The sequence below is a fragment of the Enhydra lutris genome, unplaced genomic scaffold (genome assembly GCF_002288905.1).
Source record: "Enhydra lutris kenyoni isolate GAN:26980312 unplaced genomic scaffold, ASM228890v2 scaffoldscaffold23, whole genome shotgun sequence".
Taxonomy (NCBI): Eukaryota; Metazoa; Chordata; class Mammalia; order Carnivora; family Mustelidae; genus Enhydra; species Enhydra lutris.
In genome coordinates, this window is record NW_019154107.1 from 25,008,534 (window position 1) to 25,025,871 (window position 17,338).

Below are 17,338 nucleotides of genomic sequence, written 5' to 3' on the forward strand. Positions count from 1 at the left end.
ACATGACCACAAATGAATCAAAAATATTCTTAGGGGCACTGTTGGTTAAGTGTCTGACTCTTGATCTCAGCTCGGGTCTTGATCTCAGGCTGGTGAGTTTAAGCCCCACCTTGGGCTCAATGCTGGGCGTGCAGTCTACTTAAATTAAAAAAAAAAAAGTAATAAAAAATATTCTCATGTACTAGCACTAACCAGCTGAAAATATGGTGAGAGGGAAGAGTATGTTCACAATAGAATAAAAATTACAGAACACTTAAAAATAGTTGTAATGAAGACTCTGTGACCCGTATAAAACCCTACAAACACTCAAAAATAGAGATGAACTTGACAAATAGTGGAATATATTCTGGATAAGCAGACTAAAATAACATTTGAAGTTCATTGGTGTTTTGGAGGCATTTGAAAAAAATAATTCTAGGTCCACCTGATAAAATAAACAAGTCTGCCTATTAAAGAAAATAATACAAAGTCAGGGTAATGGAGGGGACTTAAGTCTCCCAGATTTTATACCTAACTACAATTTAATGCTTCAATTACTAAAATAGTACAACACCACAGTAACAAGAATCATAATAGTATGTGAAAAAGAAATGGTCTGGAAATAGACCCTATTACATACAGAATTTTTTTTTAAAGATTTTATTCATTTATTTGAGAGAGAGAACGTGAGAGAGCACAAGCCGAGGAATAGCAGGGGGAAAGGGAGAGGAGGAAGCAGACTACCCACTGAGCAGGGAGCCCGATGCAGGACTCAATCCCAAGACCCTGGGATTATGACCTGAGCGGAAGGCAGATGCTTAAGCGACTGAGCCACCCAGGCTCTCCACATATAGGAATTTAACACATGAAAAAGGAACCACATATCAATAACTAACTTGGAATAGCATCAAGTATATCCCAACCTAAAATAAATTATAATCCCAAATACATACCAGATGGGATTACCAGCTTAAATATAACAGATACACTCATGTAACCACCCTCCAAACGTGTGTGTGTGTGTGTGTGTGTGTGTGTGTGTGTGTGTGTGTGTTAAAGCCTTGAAAGGGAGGATGACCATTCTAGGTTTAGGAGGAAAAACAAAATTATGAAAGAAAAAAATTAAGATTTGAGTAGAAAAACAAGTTATAACCTCAATAGAAGAAAATGTAAGTAAAAAATAAATACACTAACAAAAAAACCTGAACATGACTATTTATTTTATAAAAGTATATTTAGTTAACTTTGAAAAGACCCTTAAAAAGATGAAAAAAGGACTTAAAATTCAGAGGGTCAATAAAGGAGAAATGTTTGCTCTAAGATATTATCAGATGAGAGCAAATTAAAATGAGGCAGTAGTTTTGTTTCTCCTATAAAATGGGCCTGGTGGGATTATTCATCATGGATGGGATTTTAAACTACTACAATTCTTCTAGGCAATGTACTGCTATGAGGAACCATTTTTAAATTCCTATACTTCTCAGGAACTCCATTTCTGGGCATGTAGCCCAAAGAAACAAACCAAAATATGGAGAAACATATGTGCAGAGATGTTCTTTGCAGTGTTTTTTTCCTTTTTTTTAAATAGAAAAAACTCAAGTGAGGGAGCCTAAAAAGTTAACAGAAAGGGAAGGGTTTGGTGAATTATGGCACATCTATGTACTCTGTGGAATATTATGAAGGCACTAGTATGATGTTTTCGAAAACTACAGAGCAGTAAGAAAAATACTTAGGATACGCAGAAATGTTGAGAGAAAAAAACCACAGAACTGAAAATGGTAATATGCTATAATTATAACTATGTTTCTTAAAAGCATGTATATTTAAACTATGTTTTAGAAACCATGTTTTCTAAAAGAATGGGGGGCAAAAAAGGAACAAACAGCAAATGATGGTGGCAGTTCCTAGGGAAGCCTGGCTGGGCCACAGATGGGAGTGGGCTTCTGGACCACTGAGGCAAGGTGGAAGAGGCAAGGGGGTGCTGGCGGGGGCAGGGGCCAACTTACCCGAGGGAGGTGGGGGCAGGAGTACAGTCCCTTGTGTGTGGGGGGGGGGGGGGGGGGAGCTGAGTATTTCCACTGGCCAAGACTAGTCAGGGGAGAGGGGTTTAAGCCTCTCCTTTTGCTCCAGGGCTGTGTTGGGTCCTAGCCTAGGCTCCAGGCGCCCTGTGTGTGGTCCCCAAAGCACCCTGCAGTCTTTTCAAGGGCTTTAACATTGGAAGGGCCTTGTTTTCCAAACCAAATGGAAGCGCTCTGTAGTCCCGGAAGTGCTTTGATGCCCCCCCGGAAGTAGCTCTGTGAGAAAGAGTGCTTAGAAACCTCAGAAGTAAGTTGTGGCTTGGACGCCAGACCAAGCTTTCCCCAAATCTTGGATCTTCGCAATTTTTTCAAAGCACTTTGAGGTCACGCACTCTGTTGCAGGGCTTTGCCATCTTTGGAACACTGAGAACCATCATGGGCAGCTGAAAGAGTGGCGACGAGGTCGCTAAGTGGCCGGAGCGGCGCGAAGTTAAGTAGCAAGGGCAACACTCAGGGCCCCCCGGTTAATGCGGATGCCTCTGGGAGCCCACTGATGTGTCCCGTCCAACCAGCCACCTCCTAACTCTGTATTTCCTTCAGGAGAGGCCAGTGTCTCCCACCGCCTGAGAACACAGAAAGAGGACTTACAGCTTTCAAGCTGAGGTTTTTCAGGGGTGCAGCCTGCCAGGGGAAATTCCTCCCGCCAACCCCCCAACCACCCCATTCCTCAGGACCAGGTGTGGGTGGAGCCTCTTAAAAACGCCTGATGCGGGGGAGCACTTGGGGCTCCTCCCATTGGCGGACTCGCCTCTGCTCCAACTCTCCTGAGCTTAGCCCCTCCCTAGAGGAAATGGCTTCTCTCGAGGATGCCTACCGCTTTAGGAGAAGTTCCAGACAGAGTTCCCGTAACTCCACAAACTCTGAATTTGCAGCCCAGGCTGAGGGTCACAATGATAAGTCCGAGGACCCAAACAACGTCAGGACAAAGAGTGCTACACTGCATGACCAAAGCGCTCCATTCATCTATGGGAAGGGTATCCAGGGCATCCTGGGAAAACTGATTCCAGAAGCAGAGGAAGCTGTTGGTGCAAAACCCAGCATAAGAGAGCGTCTCAGCCCTGGACAAAGACCTGCCAGGGTCGTCACCTTCCCTGCTCCTCCGAAAAAGCACCTGCCAGTCCCTGAGGTTAGAGTGGAGAAGGAAATGATAGCGATAGAGGTCAACAGTTTTGGTAACAGGAGAGTGATTATCGATCCGCAGGAGAAACCCTGTAAGAAGTTGCCAGTTGACAGAACGGTGCTCAACTTTGAAAAAGGCTGTCCGGTCCCAAAATTTCTAGACAGACGTGACTGTTGTTCAGAGATCCAAAAGCATCAAGAAAGGGAGGCCATCGCTGAGCGCCCCTTTTCACTTAGTCACCCGCCTGGTGTAGAAGAGCTAGCTGCAGCCAGATTACCTCAGGAGAGGCCAGTCTCCTTGGGTTTCTCAAGAGTTTCAAAGCCTCCATCCTTCACCACGGGTGGTGTCCCGGACCAACCTCATTTGCACAGGGGTCTGCGGCAGGCCTATACCAGCTACTGGAGCAGCAGTCCCCAGCCTTCTTACTCTCCCTCTGTGGGCAGCAGCAGCGACAGCACACCCCAGGCCGGGAGGAACAGCCGCAGCTTTTTCAGTGATTATCCCTCCGGCTCAGAAATGCACTTCCAAAACTGGTCCAGAGACTGGAAGGCATTAGATGAAGGTCCGTCCCCGAACTTTCATGCCTCTCGTTTCTCCAGAAGTTTAGAAGCCCAGGAGCAAACCGTCCAAGAGGAGACCCCGTCATATCCTTTTGGAGAATATGCATCTAATTTTTGGCCCAGATGCCACCGGAATCGAGGCCTAGGTCATGGTTTCATTGACACCCATTGCCACTTGGATATTCTCTACTCCAAGCTGTCTTTCAAAGGGACCTTCAGCAAGTTCATAGAAATATACAACTATACCTTTCCTAAGGAATTTCAGGGCTGCATCTCTGATTTCTGTGATCCTCGCACACTAAGGGATGGCCTCTGGGAGGAGCTGCTGAAAGATGATCTGGTTTGGGGGGCCTTCGGCTGTCACCCCCATTTTGCACGTTACTACAATGACACTCAAGAAAGAAAGCTTCTGTACGCCTTACGGCACCCCAAGGCCATAGCGTTTGGAGAGATGGGCTTAGATTACTCTTACAAGTGCACCACCCCGGTTCCACAACAGCACAGGGTATTTGAGAGACAGCTGCAGCTGGCCGTGTCTCTGAAGAAGCCCCTGGTGATCCACTGCCGAGAAGCTGACGAAGATCTGCTGGGCATCATGAAAAGAAGAGTGCCCCCTGACTACAAGATCCACAGGCATTGCTTCACGGGCACCTACCCGCTCATCGAGCCCCTCTTGAAGTATTTTCCCAACATGTCTGTGGGGTTCACAGCCGTCCTGACCTACTCTTCCGCCTGGGAGACCCGCGAGGCTCTGAAAATGATTCCACTGGACAGAATTGTCGTGGAAACTGACGCGCCCTACTTCCTGCCTCGTGGGGTTCCCAAAAGCATCTGCCAGTATGCCCACCCGGGCCTGGCCCTGCATACGGTTCGAGAGATTGCCAGAGTCAAAGGTCAGCCTCTCTCCTACACCTTGGCCATCTTGCGCAAGAACACTAGTTACCTTTACAATCTTTAAGCGAAGAGGGTATCGTCAGGAGTCTTCCAGGAAAGGGGAATGAGCAGCCCAACAGCACAGACTTGGTTTGAACTCTGCCTGTGTCCCAAGGTCAAGGACGTGTTCGGTGAGTCCACTGGGACAGAAAGAGACCATAATAGGATGCTTGTCTCAAAACCTTTTCATGAGACTTCTGCTTCTGGCTGGTAGGGTGGGGTGCAAAAGAGTGGAAGGAGGGTAGGGGGAATTGCTCTCAATGTTATCAAGGTTTTTTCCTCCCAGCCAAATTGTGCCGGGGTAGGCAGCAAAAAAGAAAGGGTTCCATAGGGTCAGCGAGTTGACGAATCCAAACCCCTGTTCTCTGCTGCCTGGGTTTTTGAGCAGTCGGTGCATAAAGTCACCCTCCTTCCTACTTGCCTTTCAAGAAACAAACAAACAGCAAAGAAGGATGAATTTTAAAAGTGAGCTAGGTAATTTGCTCTGTTGATTCCCAAAATGTATTTGTTATTATAGGAATTCTAGAACCCATATGGTTTGTTCTTAAGTTCATAATTCAGTGGCTGTGCAACTTGCAATTTCTTATTTCTAAAGATAAACCAACACTAGCATTTCATCGCAAAGGAAATCGATTTAGATAAAAATTAGTCTGTTACTAGTCAGAATGGGCCAGGGGTGTGGTGGGGTGGGGGAGCTCTCCATGGAGGAGCTTAGAGTGATGGGAGCCAGATCAGTCGAATCTTAGAGCAGCACTGAGATGAGTTTCATATCTGAGCTGAACTCCCGACGCTTGTATAATTGCACACCTCTCACATAACCAGTATATTAATAGCAACTGTTATTCAGATTGCTCTCTTAACAAGGCCCAACTGTATACCACTGAGAAATGCTGTTCTCCCGAGGGACAGAAACGGAGAAGAGCTTCAGGGGCCCACTGGGCAAACAGCCGTCCTTCCTGTGAGATTAAAAGGAACCCACATATTTGAGTTCCAAAATCTAACTCTGCAAGCCAAAGCGCACACCTAAATCCAGGAGCCTCTTGATGAAAATAGGCCCAGCATACTCCAGACTTCTCTAGATTCCCGTGGTCCCATTTATCCAGATCCAGAAAAATCTGCCGGCTCCTCGCCATCTGGTTCTTAGCTCAGAAGTCTCCTCCACAGAGAAGCCTTCCCAGACTACCATGTACATAGTGCTCCCCTCACCTGGGGAGAAAAAAACTGCTCGGCTTCCTGTTTTGATTTAATCCTAGCACTCAGCACTGTCTGCAAATTGTGTATTTACCTGTGTGTTTGTTGGTTATCTTCCCCACTAGGTTTATAAGCTTGTCAGTCCTGTTCACACCCTCATACACCTTGTACATATACCCAATGTTAGAATAGTGCCTGGAACAGTGCGGGCACCCAGCAAAGATTTCTTGAGTTAACCTATGAGTGAACAACAGACTTCACTGACCCCTGTGAGTTAATGACAATATTTAAGCAGGGGGTCAGATATTAGGGAGAGAAGAGAGAAAGAAACCATCTTATTTCTAGCAGCCCTAACTTAAAAGGCAAGGATTAAAAGGCAGCCATACTCTGCTGTTTAGAGGTCCTCCATTAAAGAGAAAAAATATCAAGGTGAAGCCCTACCAGGAACTTGACAGTTCAGCTTTCCTAAAAGTAACACTGAGTAGGTCATAGATTTTTTTCCCCTTTGCTGGGAATCCATTTGGAGGAGGAAGTATCCGTGTAAGAAAGCTGTAAGTGCTTTACTTTGCTTTAGTAGGACCCAAAGAAGTTGATGCGATGAGAAAGGTGCAAGTTGATTATATTTTCATGACAGGAAACCTTCAAAAACGGAGCCGGTGTTTGAAGAAGGTTTTTCTCTTTTCCCCATTTAATGTACACTGTAAATAGACTTTGCGCAAAGTGTGTCCTTCAACCCACAGGAGCCCTGACCTTTTCATAAAGGATTGCCGGAAAGAAGCTTCTGTGGACACACGTAATGGGGAAACACTGAGTTCTACAAAATTTAGATTTTGGTGGAGGGGGGAGGAAACTCACATGCCCTTTGATAAACTAATGTGAGCCACAAATCCTCAACTTCCTCAAAGCTAATTTGTTGGATTAAGTCGAGGTACAATTGAACAAGCTAAATTCTTTGGGAACGCCAGCTTGGAAAAACATGACTTCAGGTCATACTTCTGCTGTTGTGGTCCCCTTGCCACATTGTGGATGTGCCTCTATTTCTCACATCCTCTTTCATTTACCTCTCTCGCTGTATAAGATCCACAGAGAACAAAACATCATTTAATCTGATCCTATCAAAGTGATGTTACCAAACAGGCATTATAACAATGGGTCCGAGTGAACAATGGCGTATCTAAGTACACATTCCACAAGATAAAGAGATTGTATGTATATAGCAATGAATTTTCCTCTCCAAAAAGAAATGGAGAAAAGATAATCTTACCTGCATAGATTATATTCGGCTGTGTTTCTAACACACAGGAGAGAGCCTTGCCATAATTCAGCTTTATTTCATTGGGAATGAGAGTGAGCAATGTAGTTTTTTTTTCTGAGTGTAGTATATCCAGAGTGGCCCAAATCAAAAATCCAGATCTTCCTTTACTTATTTCATGAATGTAGTAAAGAGCACTTCGTCTATTCATGTTACTAGTAAAAACAAACTATCAAAACCTTGTGATTGAGATGTGCAAAATCTGGGGCACTCTGTAAATGGCTTTCTAGTGATAGAGATTCCATTGAACCTCAAAGAATGATTAGAATTTATATGTTTGCATGGCACTTCAAAATTGGTGGGTCTGCTCTCACATTCTAGAGGCTTCAGAGAGCCATGAAGGCGACCGGTGATCTAGAAATTCAATTTGCCGTTAGTGGTCTCCAGGCCATTGGTCAGCCCAGAGTCACAAGGCCTCTTGGGCCCATTACCAGGCTCCCTGAACCCTGGCACTCCTTTGACTGCATGTCAATATTTTGCTGCTCTTAAATTTTAGAAAGGCAGCTCTTTTCTACCTTTAAAAAAGCTCCACAAGAACGAACTTCCTACTTAGGGAAAGATTTTGTTGTTTTAGTTAGTCTTTATTCATATGCAAAATTAGTCCCTGCTTATTATAGGATTTTTGTGACAACTCAAGAGCACAAAGTAGGATAAAAAATAGGCCATAAACTTAGAGACAGTCACTTTAACAACCAGAGTGGCTCCGTGGCAGTGTTCTTGATATTTCTGTAGTTATTGTCAATTCCAGTATTGTAGTCTTTGAATCAGTTTTGCTAATGTTTACTAGAATTTTCACTTCATAGTTAGCATAAGCTAGACATTTTATTTCCTCTGAATTTGTGATTTAAATACATTATTTTGTATATCTTGGTTTGCTATCCTGAGCAAATGAGCTAGTTTACTAATTCTGTTGTCTGTTCTAAAGATTCAACTCTTAGACTTTTTATTCAAATCTATTCCGTTTATGGTTTTATAAAATCCTGACTCCCCCCGCAACCCCCCCCGCCCCGCGGCAGTTGCTGGATGATCTGTTTTATTGTGTTGTTTTTTTCCCCTAATGCCTTACATTAAATGCTTAGTTTATTTTTAATTTCGGGGGAAAGAACAAGGCATCTAATACCATAAATCTGCCTCTAATTATAACTCTGTTCTATCTATAGGATTTTTTCTTTTCTTTTTTTTTCAGGAATTTTTTATTTTCATGAAGTTTACTTTTCCACTGTAAAGATTCATATATAAAGTATTACCAATATATGAACAGAGAGGAACAGAAAGTACAGGTTTTTCTGCTACCTGGAGCCCACTGTTTTGTTAATGTCTTCCCCTTAAGGTAACTGTGATTATATAGCTATGTCAAATTATATGTACTTTTAAAAAAATGCATATGGTTTCATGCCCATACTTACTTAAAATTTAACAAATACAACCCCCCCCCCCCCCACCCCGTGGGATCAAGATATAGTGTTTCTGTTCTGGTGTATTTTTCTTTCTTTGTTTCTTTTTTAATGTAGCTAGAAACACAAAGCATGTATGTTTTTTAAGCAAAGCTTAAGAAAGAACATGTGCAGGTCCTAGGGAAAGACAATATAAAGATAAGCTTTTTTTTTCTTTTGAATGAGGGAGATTTTCCCTGTATTCATTATTTTTTAAGAATTTTTAGTTGAAGTATTAATTCTAAAGATTAGTATCTACTGCAACTTATCTAAGTAGAGAAAAGTAATAGGTTTTTCTTCTTTTATCTCCCTGTATTGTATTTGGGGCTCATTTCATCATTGTTCATTATAATTTTATCTTTCAATAAACATTTTAAAATATTGCCATGTTTTGAAGTTTTTATTTTATAATCATAAGGTTTCTATTGCTCATCACTAATCCTTTTATTTCATGAGTTCACCATGGTTGAACTGTTTAATTTGCTTTATAATTGGCTGGAGTGCATCTTCGAGCAACTTCCTCAGGAAAAGTATGCGGATGGCGTATTTATGAGAAATCACATATCTGAGAATATCTTTCCACTGCTTTCACTAATGAATAACACCTCGGCAGAGTCTAGTATTTCTGGGTCACAAACATTTTCCTGTAAAAGTTACAGACATTGCTTCATTGTCTTCTGGCATTTAATGTTGCAGAGAATTCTAATGCTAACTTCTGCTTTGGGGGTTAAACTACTTTTTCTGATCAGGATGTTTGGTAATTTCTTTGCTTTATCCCTGAAATTAACAGAAAAATTGCCAAACTGTATCAAATTATTTTTCTCTCTTCTGTTACGTTCTCTGGTACATGGTAAGGACTCAGTCTTCAGGTCTGTGTCTTTTTAAAGTCAAGAAGGTGGGATCTGTTTTTATTATTTTCGTATAATATGCTTAATTGCTTTGGCTGCTTTTAATCTAGCTTCTAATTCTTTCAGAACAACTGTCTGTATATGAGAACTCTGCTCTTTGTCCGGCCTTTCATTATGCATCTCGTGCTTTTAGAGCTGACATTGCTCCACACTGGGGGAGAATTTCTCAGGTTTGCCTTTACCATCATTCATCTCATTTTCTCCAACTTTCACTTTTTTCTTTACCAATATAATGCATCTTTGAGTTCCCTCACACTTCTTCCTTCTTAAGCGAGCTCCCTTTGCCTTTCTGCCTAGAGTCTTATTCAGCAATATTTTAAATTTATTCTCTCGCTCTATTTTCTTCCTCCAGCTTTCAACCCCCAGAGATTGCTTTCACTGCTTCCTTCATTCTGTTACTTCCGTGCACTCAACAGAAAGCACAGAGCAAATTGTTATCAAAAGCATTCATTTTTCCTATAGAAAATATTTTTCTTCCTCTGCCTCTTAAATACTCTACTCTCCTATATTTACATCGCGGGCTTTTCGGAAACCCTATGTTGGCTTTCTTTGTTCATTCTTGAACAAAGAGCCATCTATCCAGACTGTTTTCCCCCAAAACAGGGTGGGTAGGATTCCCCTCTCCCTTCCTTCACCAGCCATTCTGAGGTTTTTTGATTCCTCCTTCCACTGGGAGGCTGGTTGATAGAAATTCACATACAGCAGGTTAAGAGAAGTAGGGAGGGAGGTGGCGGCCGTGAGTAGTTCCCTAGGGGAAAAACTTTCCCATTTTCCATATAAACATTTTCTAAATTGACCTGACCTCTATCTACTCCAGGAACAGAGCCAGTCCTTCCTGTAAACCGCCTGTGGCGACAGAGCCATACCCTAATGCAACTATTCCTGGGGCTCCTCCTGACACTCCTAAGCCATCAATGGCTGTGTAAGTGAGCCAAGTGCAAGCCCCTACAGGTGGTCCTAACCGCCCCCCCCATTCTTGACACCTTTTTTTTTTTTTTAAACGAAGTGAAACTGCCAGGTTGTTGGCTTTAGTACATTTCCTCAATACGAGCCCATCTGCACTACACCTAGTGGAAATTCCTCCAAGATTTCAGCATAAAGATGGACCTACCACCCCCAACCTCCAACCCTAATAGGGTTTCTCCATATTTTAATATGTTGCAGTCATTTTAATTGGGACTGCGAAGGTGAAGAGGTTCATCTAAATATCAAGGCTCAAGTTAGAATCTCACTCCAAATTCTCAATTTTTTCCTCTCACTTTTTTTTTGATAAATTTATGTTCCTATGGATACTGTGTTTAAATAGGCATATCTTATTTTAAGAAAATTCAACTTATACAATTCTGAATCTCATTTAGCTTGCTGAACATTGGAGAGGGTCAGTAAAGGTAAGTTGAATGACAAAAAATACAAAATAGAGAGAGATGACTTCTAAAGAATTTTTTATTACAAAAATATTATCATCATAAATCTACTTATGATCTGTGCTCAAATTTTTCATGACTAAATCTAGGGTTTAAGATGAAACACACCTATGTGGACAGTGTAAGCATCCATCAAATTTATTTTTACTTGTCTGCTGCTTCTTAAGACCTGATTTTATGATGCATAAAAGGGAAAAAAATATGTGGCTAGAATATCAGAACATTCTTCTTGTGGCTTTATCACTAATTAACCATATAACTGGTGCAAACCACTGAAACTCCTTTGTTTGCTGGTTAACCTTTCAGCAAAAAATTAGAAAATCAACACTTGCTAACCACAGGACAGTGCAACACTATTTAAAGGACCAAGAAAATTATGTATATATAACAGAGCTTTGGAGAGAAAATGAATGTATAAAAATACTGAATAATATATAAATCAGTGTAGGATGCAAAGCTGGAAGCTTAAAAATACTGTCAAAACCACATCTAAAATAGTCTTTTCACATCCTTATGGAATCTATTGAGCAAGGCAATTAAAAAACACTTGATATTACTAAGAGAAAAGGTTCAGATCCACTGCTTTAAATCAGACATCCTGGGAAAATAATTAGAACAAGAAGGGATCACACCTCATCCAAAAGAAATCATGTTGTGAATCATGGAGTTTCATAAACTGAATAGAGAAAACTGAATATTGAAATATTCAGTATAAAATATACAAAAGAAAAACAGCACCTACAATATAAAAGATAAAGGGAAAATATATTTGGTAAAAAATACATATATTTGACATTTACCAAATATGTGTGTGTGTGTGTGTGTGTGTGAATTTTTTTTTTCTCCCAGAGGGAATAATATGAGAACTGAGGTAAACGTGCCTCCTCATGCCACCATATTGAGATACATGCTTTCAAGGTGGGATTCTACCTGAAAGATTCAGAAAAAAGATGCTTAGGAAGGATGACTTATGTGTTCTCTTCCAATCAAAATAATCCATTCTGTAATTCTAGTAATAACCCAATAACCTGGACTCCCCAGTACACTGGATTGTCCTATGGGTTTCAAAGTTTGTGATTTACTTCCTACAAGTGCATCAACAGCTGAGACCACAAAATGGATACTCAATACAAGAAAGGCTCCTTTATCAAAAGCAAGGTGATACAGACCAAGTGAGTTACAGAGCACCTGCCAAATTCAAACCTGTGTGTGCAGGGTAAATCTCTCAAGACAGTCTCTCAAGCTCTCAGAATTGTACAGTCAAATAAGGGAGATGAGATTATGTGCAAATAACTCCAAAGGAGGGTATGGTTATCTCCAAATAATTATAATGCATTGGCTATAAAGCAAAAAAGCCATTAGAGATTCAGTAATATTTTTAATTTTTTAAAAAAGATTTTACTTATTTGACAGAGAGAGAGAGAGAGATCACAAGTAGGCAGGGAAGCAGGCAGAGAGAGAGAGGGACGGGGAAGCAGGCTCCCTGCTGAGCAGAGAGCCCGATGCGGGGCTCGATCCCAAGACCCTGAGACCATGACCTGAGCTGAAGGCAGAGACTTTAACCCACTGAGCCACCCAGACGCCCCTCAATATTATTTTTCAAACTCCATTTGGTGTACCTTGCTGAGTCCTGCTATGTGTCAGGCACTGTGCTAGACTCTTGAGATTTAAAGATAAATGAGAAATTGGCAACATTGGTCAAGTAGTCAGAACGGATCAGACAATGTGTTTGGTGCTTTTATGCTCTACCTCATTTATCCCTCACAACACATCAACAACATAGGAGATATTGTGATCATTGCTTTACAGAAATCAAGGTTTAGGATGCTAAATAATTTACCGAAGGACTCAAAATAAGAGAATGGGATAGCTGGGGTTAGAACTCAAACTGCCTGGGCACCTGGGTGGCTCAGATGGTTAAGCGGCCGCCTTCGGTTCAGGTCATGATCTCCGGGTCCTGGGTTCTAGCCCCACATGGGCTCCCTGCTTAGCATGGGGAGGGGGGCAGTCTTCTCCCTCTCCCTCTCCCTCTGCCTCTCCCCACCACTCATGCTCTCTCACTCTGTCAAATGAATAAACAAAATCTTAAAACAAAAAAAGAGAAAAGAAAAAGAAATCAAATTGCCTAGCTTCAGAGGCCACAAACTAATCATGATCTCCCAAACTGCCACAAAACCCCAGTACACTTCAGCTCCATGGAAGACACAGAGAAGCCTAATGGGGCTATTGTAATAGCGTTTCAAGGTGCTCCAGTAGGAGATGTGCCTAACCACGCGAGAGCATCAAGAAGAGGGCAGCACGTCCAGGTGACATCCGAAATGGGTCTTCAAGGTTGAGAGATGGAAGGAGAACTCCACATACGGACAAGTGGGTAAGGGCATTCTCTGCAGAGGGAACAGCATGTGCCAAGTTACAGGACCATGTTAGTGTTCCCAGATGGGCGGTCCTGCAAGTCATTCTGTGTGGCCAAAAGCTGAATGGGAAAGGGAGGGCAGAGGTGATGAGATTAGCAAAGCACAAGAGTCAAAAGACAGGTGGTCCCTGGGTCTCGCAAAGTTGAGTCAAAGGACTATAGACGTTTTGGAAAGTTAACTTTGTAGCAGCGTGGACAGTTGAGGGAGAGGATCAGATTGGAGGCAGGGATGCCACTGAAGAGGCTGCTCTCCAGGGGAGAGACGTGAACTAGGAGAGCAGTGATAGCCTTGGAAAAGAAGCGGATGGAATAAGGATTTCAGAGGGAGATGAGAGAAAACTTAGGTCGACAGTGACAGAGGGAGCACAATGGTGATTCTCTTATTTGCTTAAACATAAAAATATGTAACATCATGATGTAACATTTAGATAATAAGCCAAACGTGCACACTCTCAGCATGATGGTTTATTCCAAGAGAAGACAGAGCAACCCACTAGCAACTAAAAAGTCCATCTCATCTGAGATCTCTGAAGAAACTCTATAGGTGATTCAAATCTATGCTCTACATCTACACTTCCTCCAAAATGCCTTTCCTCTTCTTTTTCAATTTTCAATAGTCTCTTCACTTCCTCACCATTGCTTCTGTCCATGAGCTTTCTCTCTCTCAACCCACCCCCACTCTAGGCTTCTTCGTTTCTTACATCTCCCCAAACCTGAGAGTCTAACTGAAAGACTCAGAATAATCCTCAGCAGATAGAGGAGGGGGAAAATAGGAATGAGCAAAGGCAAAGTTTTGTTCAGCACACAGGGCATGGGGGAAAAAAGAGAAAGCTGAGAGCACACATGAAGAATATTATTCCGGGGGGCCCAGGGTGGCTCAGTTGTTTAAGCGTCTGCCTCTGACTCAGGTCATGATCCCAGGGTCCTGGGATCGAGACCCATGTCAGGCTCCTTGCTCAGCAGGGAGTCTGCCTCTTTTCTTCCCCTGCTTGTGCTCCTTCTCTCAAATAAATAAATAAAATCTTAAAAAAAAAAAAAAACCAAACACAAGAATATTATCCCAGGGGGCCTCAGTGGCTGTCAGTTAAGCATCCGATGCTTGGTTTCAGCTCAAGTCATGATCTCGGGGTCATGGGTTCAGGCCTGCATCAGGCTCCATGCTCTGCACAGAGTCTGCTGGAGATTCTCCCCCTCTCCTTGTGCCCCTCCCCTCACTCACACACACACCTGCATGAGCTCTCTCTCTAAAATAAATAAATAAAAACTTTTAAAAAAAGAGTATTATCTCCACTACATGTCAGTAAGAACCAAAGTTTTTTTTTTCCCCAAAGTTTTAATTAATAAAGCTAATTGTAAAAGTCAACTAGGCCAGAATTGAAAATAGTTTTATTTGGGGGGCACCTCGGTGGCTCAGTGAGTTAAGCCTGGGCGTTTGGCTCAGGTCATGATCTTAGGGTCCTGGGATCAAGCCCCACATCAGGCTCTATGCTCTTCAGGAAGCTTGCTTCCCCCTCTCTCTCTCTGTCTGCCTCTCTGCCTACTTGTGATCTCTCTCTCTCTCTGTGTCAGATAAATAAATAAAACCTTTTAAAAAAGAGAGAGAGAATCGTTTATTTTTGACAAACACAAATGCAAAAATAAATTCCCTGAAATACTAGATGAAAAAAATCAACAGTAGAACCAGAGACAGAGAGAGAGAGAATTAACATACACCCAAAATGGTTTCATATTTTAAGCTAAAAAGAAAGAAAAGAACAGGGTAGACTGCAAAGGAAATAAAGGGCCTATAAGAAGTTTCTACAACCCAGATGATGATGGTATAAAATCTTTGAGTATAAGTTCAGAATAGTCAGAATGTAAACACAGTTGTAGTAGTCTATTACTGACTGCTACTGGTTCTGAATAATGAAAAAATAAAGTAATAATAAAGGTAGTTATTTATCACCTTTCCTGCTAAGAGACCATTAAGTGAATTTGCTAAAATAGAACAGACACAACAAAATCTCTTATTTAAATAAGAGAAGACTTTTTAAAACTATCCTAATACCCACAACATAAGTGGAATACTAGGAAACACCTAGGAAGAGAAACAAATGAATAGTTTAATGGTCACTTTTTAGAACTCCCTGGTCTCACTGGCAGCATCTCCAAACATTCTTCTGGAATATGCCACAATTTGTGCCAAAAAGAATACAAGAGACCTGCAGCACAAGTGATGACTAGCACAGCCCCTGTTTATGCTTCCCTTCCCCGAGAAACACCACCCCCTCTACCTCATCTTAAGAAAATAAGCCAGGGGCGCCTGGGTGGCTCAGTTAGTTAAGCATCCAACTCTTGATTTCAGCTCAGGTCATGATCTGAGAGTCATGAGACTGAGCCCTACATCAGGCTCTGTGCACAATGGCGGGTCTGCTTGAGATTCTCTCTCTCCTTCTCCCCTCTGCCCCACCATCCCCCCCCAATCCTACATTCTCGCTCTAAAATAAATCAATTTTTAAAAAAAGAAAAAGAAAAAGAAAGAAAGGAAAGAAGCCAAATCTTGGCAAAGGGGTGGGGGATAGGGGACTTAAATTTTCCTGACTATTTACTATGAGCTGGGCCCTTGACATGCTTTGTTCACCCGATGCTCACAGTAACTCTAAGGTAGTTTTGTTAGTCTTCCTTGACAGATAAGGGAGTTGCAACCAAAAGAGGTTAAAAACATAGCCAGGGTGGTGCCTGGGTGGCTCAGTGGGTCGAGCCGCTGCCTTCGGCTCAGGTCATGATCCCAGGTCCTGGGTTCGAGCCCCACATCGGGCTTTCTGCTCAGCGGGGAGCCTGCTTCCTCCTCTCTCTCTGCATGCCTCTCTGCCTACTTGTGATTTCTCTCTGTCAAATAAATAAATAAAATCTTTAAAAAAAAATTATATAGTCAGTATTTTCTACTATAACCCACCATCAACGGTACAAAGGGAGGAGCTTATTATACAGCATAATCCTGCAAATACAAAAATTGCGAAAGGGAAATAACTTTGTAAATGTTTCCAATAAACCTGCAGGCAGTGTGTATTCATTTTTTAAAAGATTTATTTATTTATTTTTGAGAAACAGAGAGAGAGAAAGAGAGCAAGTGAACATGAGTGGGGGTGGGGGGTGTGGCGGTGCAGGGTCGGGAGGCAGAGGAAGAAGCAGACTCCCCGCTGAATAGCGAGCCCACTGTGGGGCTCATTCCCAAGACCCTGGGATCACAACCTGAGCCAAAGGCAGATGCTTAACGGACTGAGCCACCCAGGCGCCCGTAGTCCATTGTCAGAGGGAGACAAGTACATAAAATGAAGAGGACTCAACAGATTAAAAATTCAGAACAAAATAAAAATCCACTAAAAATGTCAACAAACTGAACCTAAGATTTCCTACCTTGTGAAGTCAACTGTTACATATAAGCGAGACTGTATTTTATTTTATTTTATTTTATTTTTTTTTAAAGATTTTGTTTATTTATTTGTCAGAGAGAGAGAGAGAGCAAGCACAGGCAGACAGAGTGGCAGGCAGAGGCAGAGGGAGAAGCAGGCTCCCTGCCAAGCAAGGAGCCCGATACGGGACTTGATCCCAGGATGCTGGGATCATGACCTGAGCCAAAGGCAGATGCTTAACGGACTGAGCCACCCAGGCGCCCGTAGTCCATTGTCAGAGGGAGACAAGTACATAAAATGAAGAGGACTCAACAGATTAAAAGTCTATACCTTCGGCTCAGGTCATGGTCCCAGAGTCCTGGGATCGAGCCCCACGTCCGACCTTCTGCTCGGCGGGGAGCCTGCTTCCTCCTCTCTCTCTCTCTCTCTCTTTATTTTATTTTTTTTTAAAGATTTTGTTTATTTATTTGTCAGAGAGAGAGAGAGAGCAAGCACAGGCAGACAGAGTGGCAGGCAGAGGGAGAAGCAGGCTCCCTGCCAAGCAAGGAGCCCGATACGGGACTTGATCCCAGGATGCTGGGATCATGACCTGAGC

The 17,338-nt window shown here is 42.4% G+C and overlaps 1 protein-coding gene and 1 pseudogene across 1 annotated transcript in view; one reads left to right on the forward strand and one right to left on the reverse strand.

The window, feature by feature from the left end:
- Window positions 1-17,338, reverse strand: part of LOC111150497 (EF-hand domain containing 2) — a 188,316-nt gene that overhangs the window by 124,983 nt on the left and 45,995 nt on the right. The window lies entirely within an intron of this gene.
- Window positions 2,764-4,695, forward strand: LOC111150344 (annotated as a pseudogene).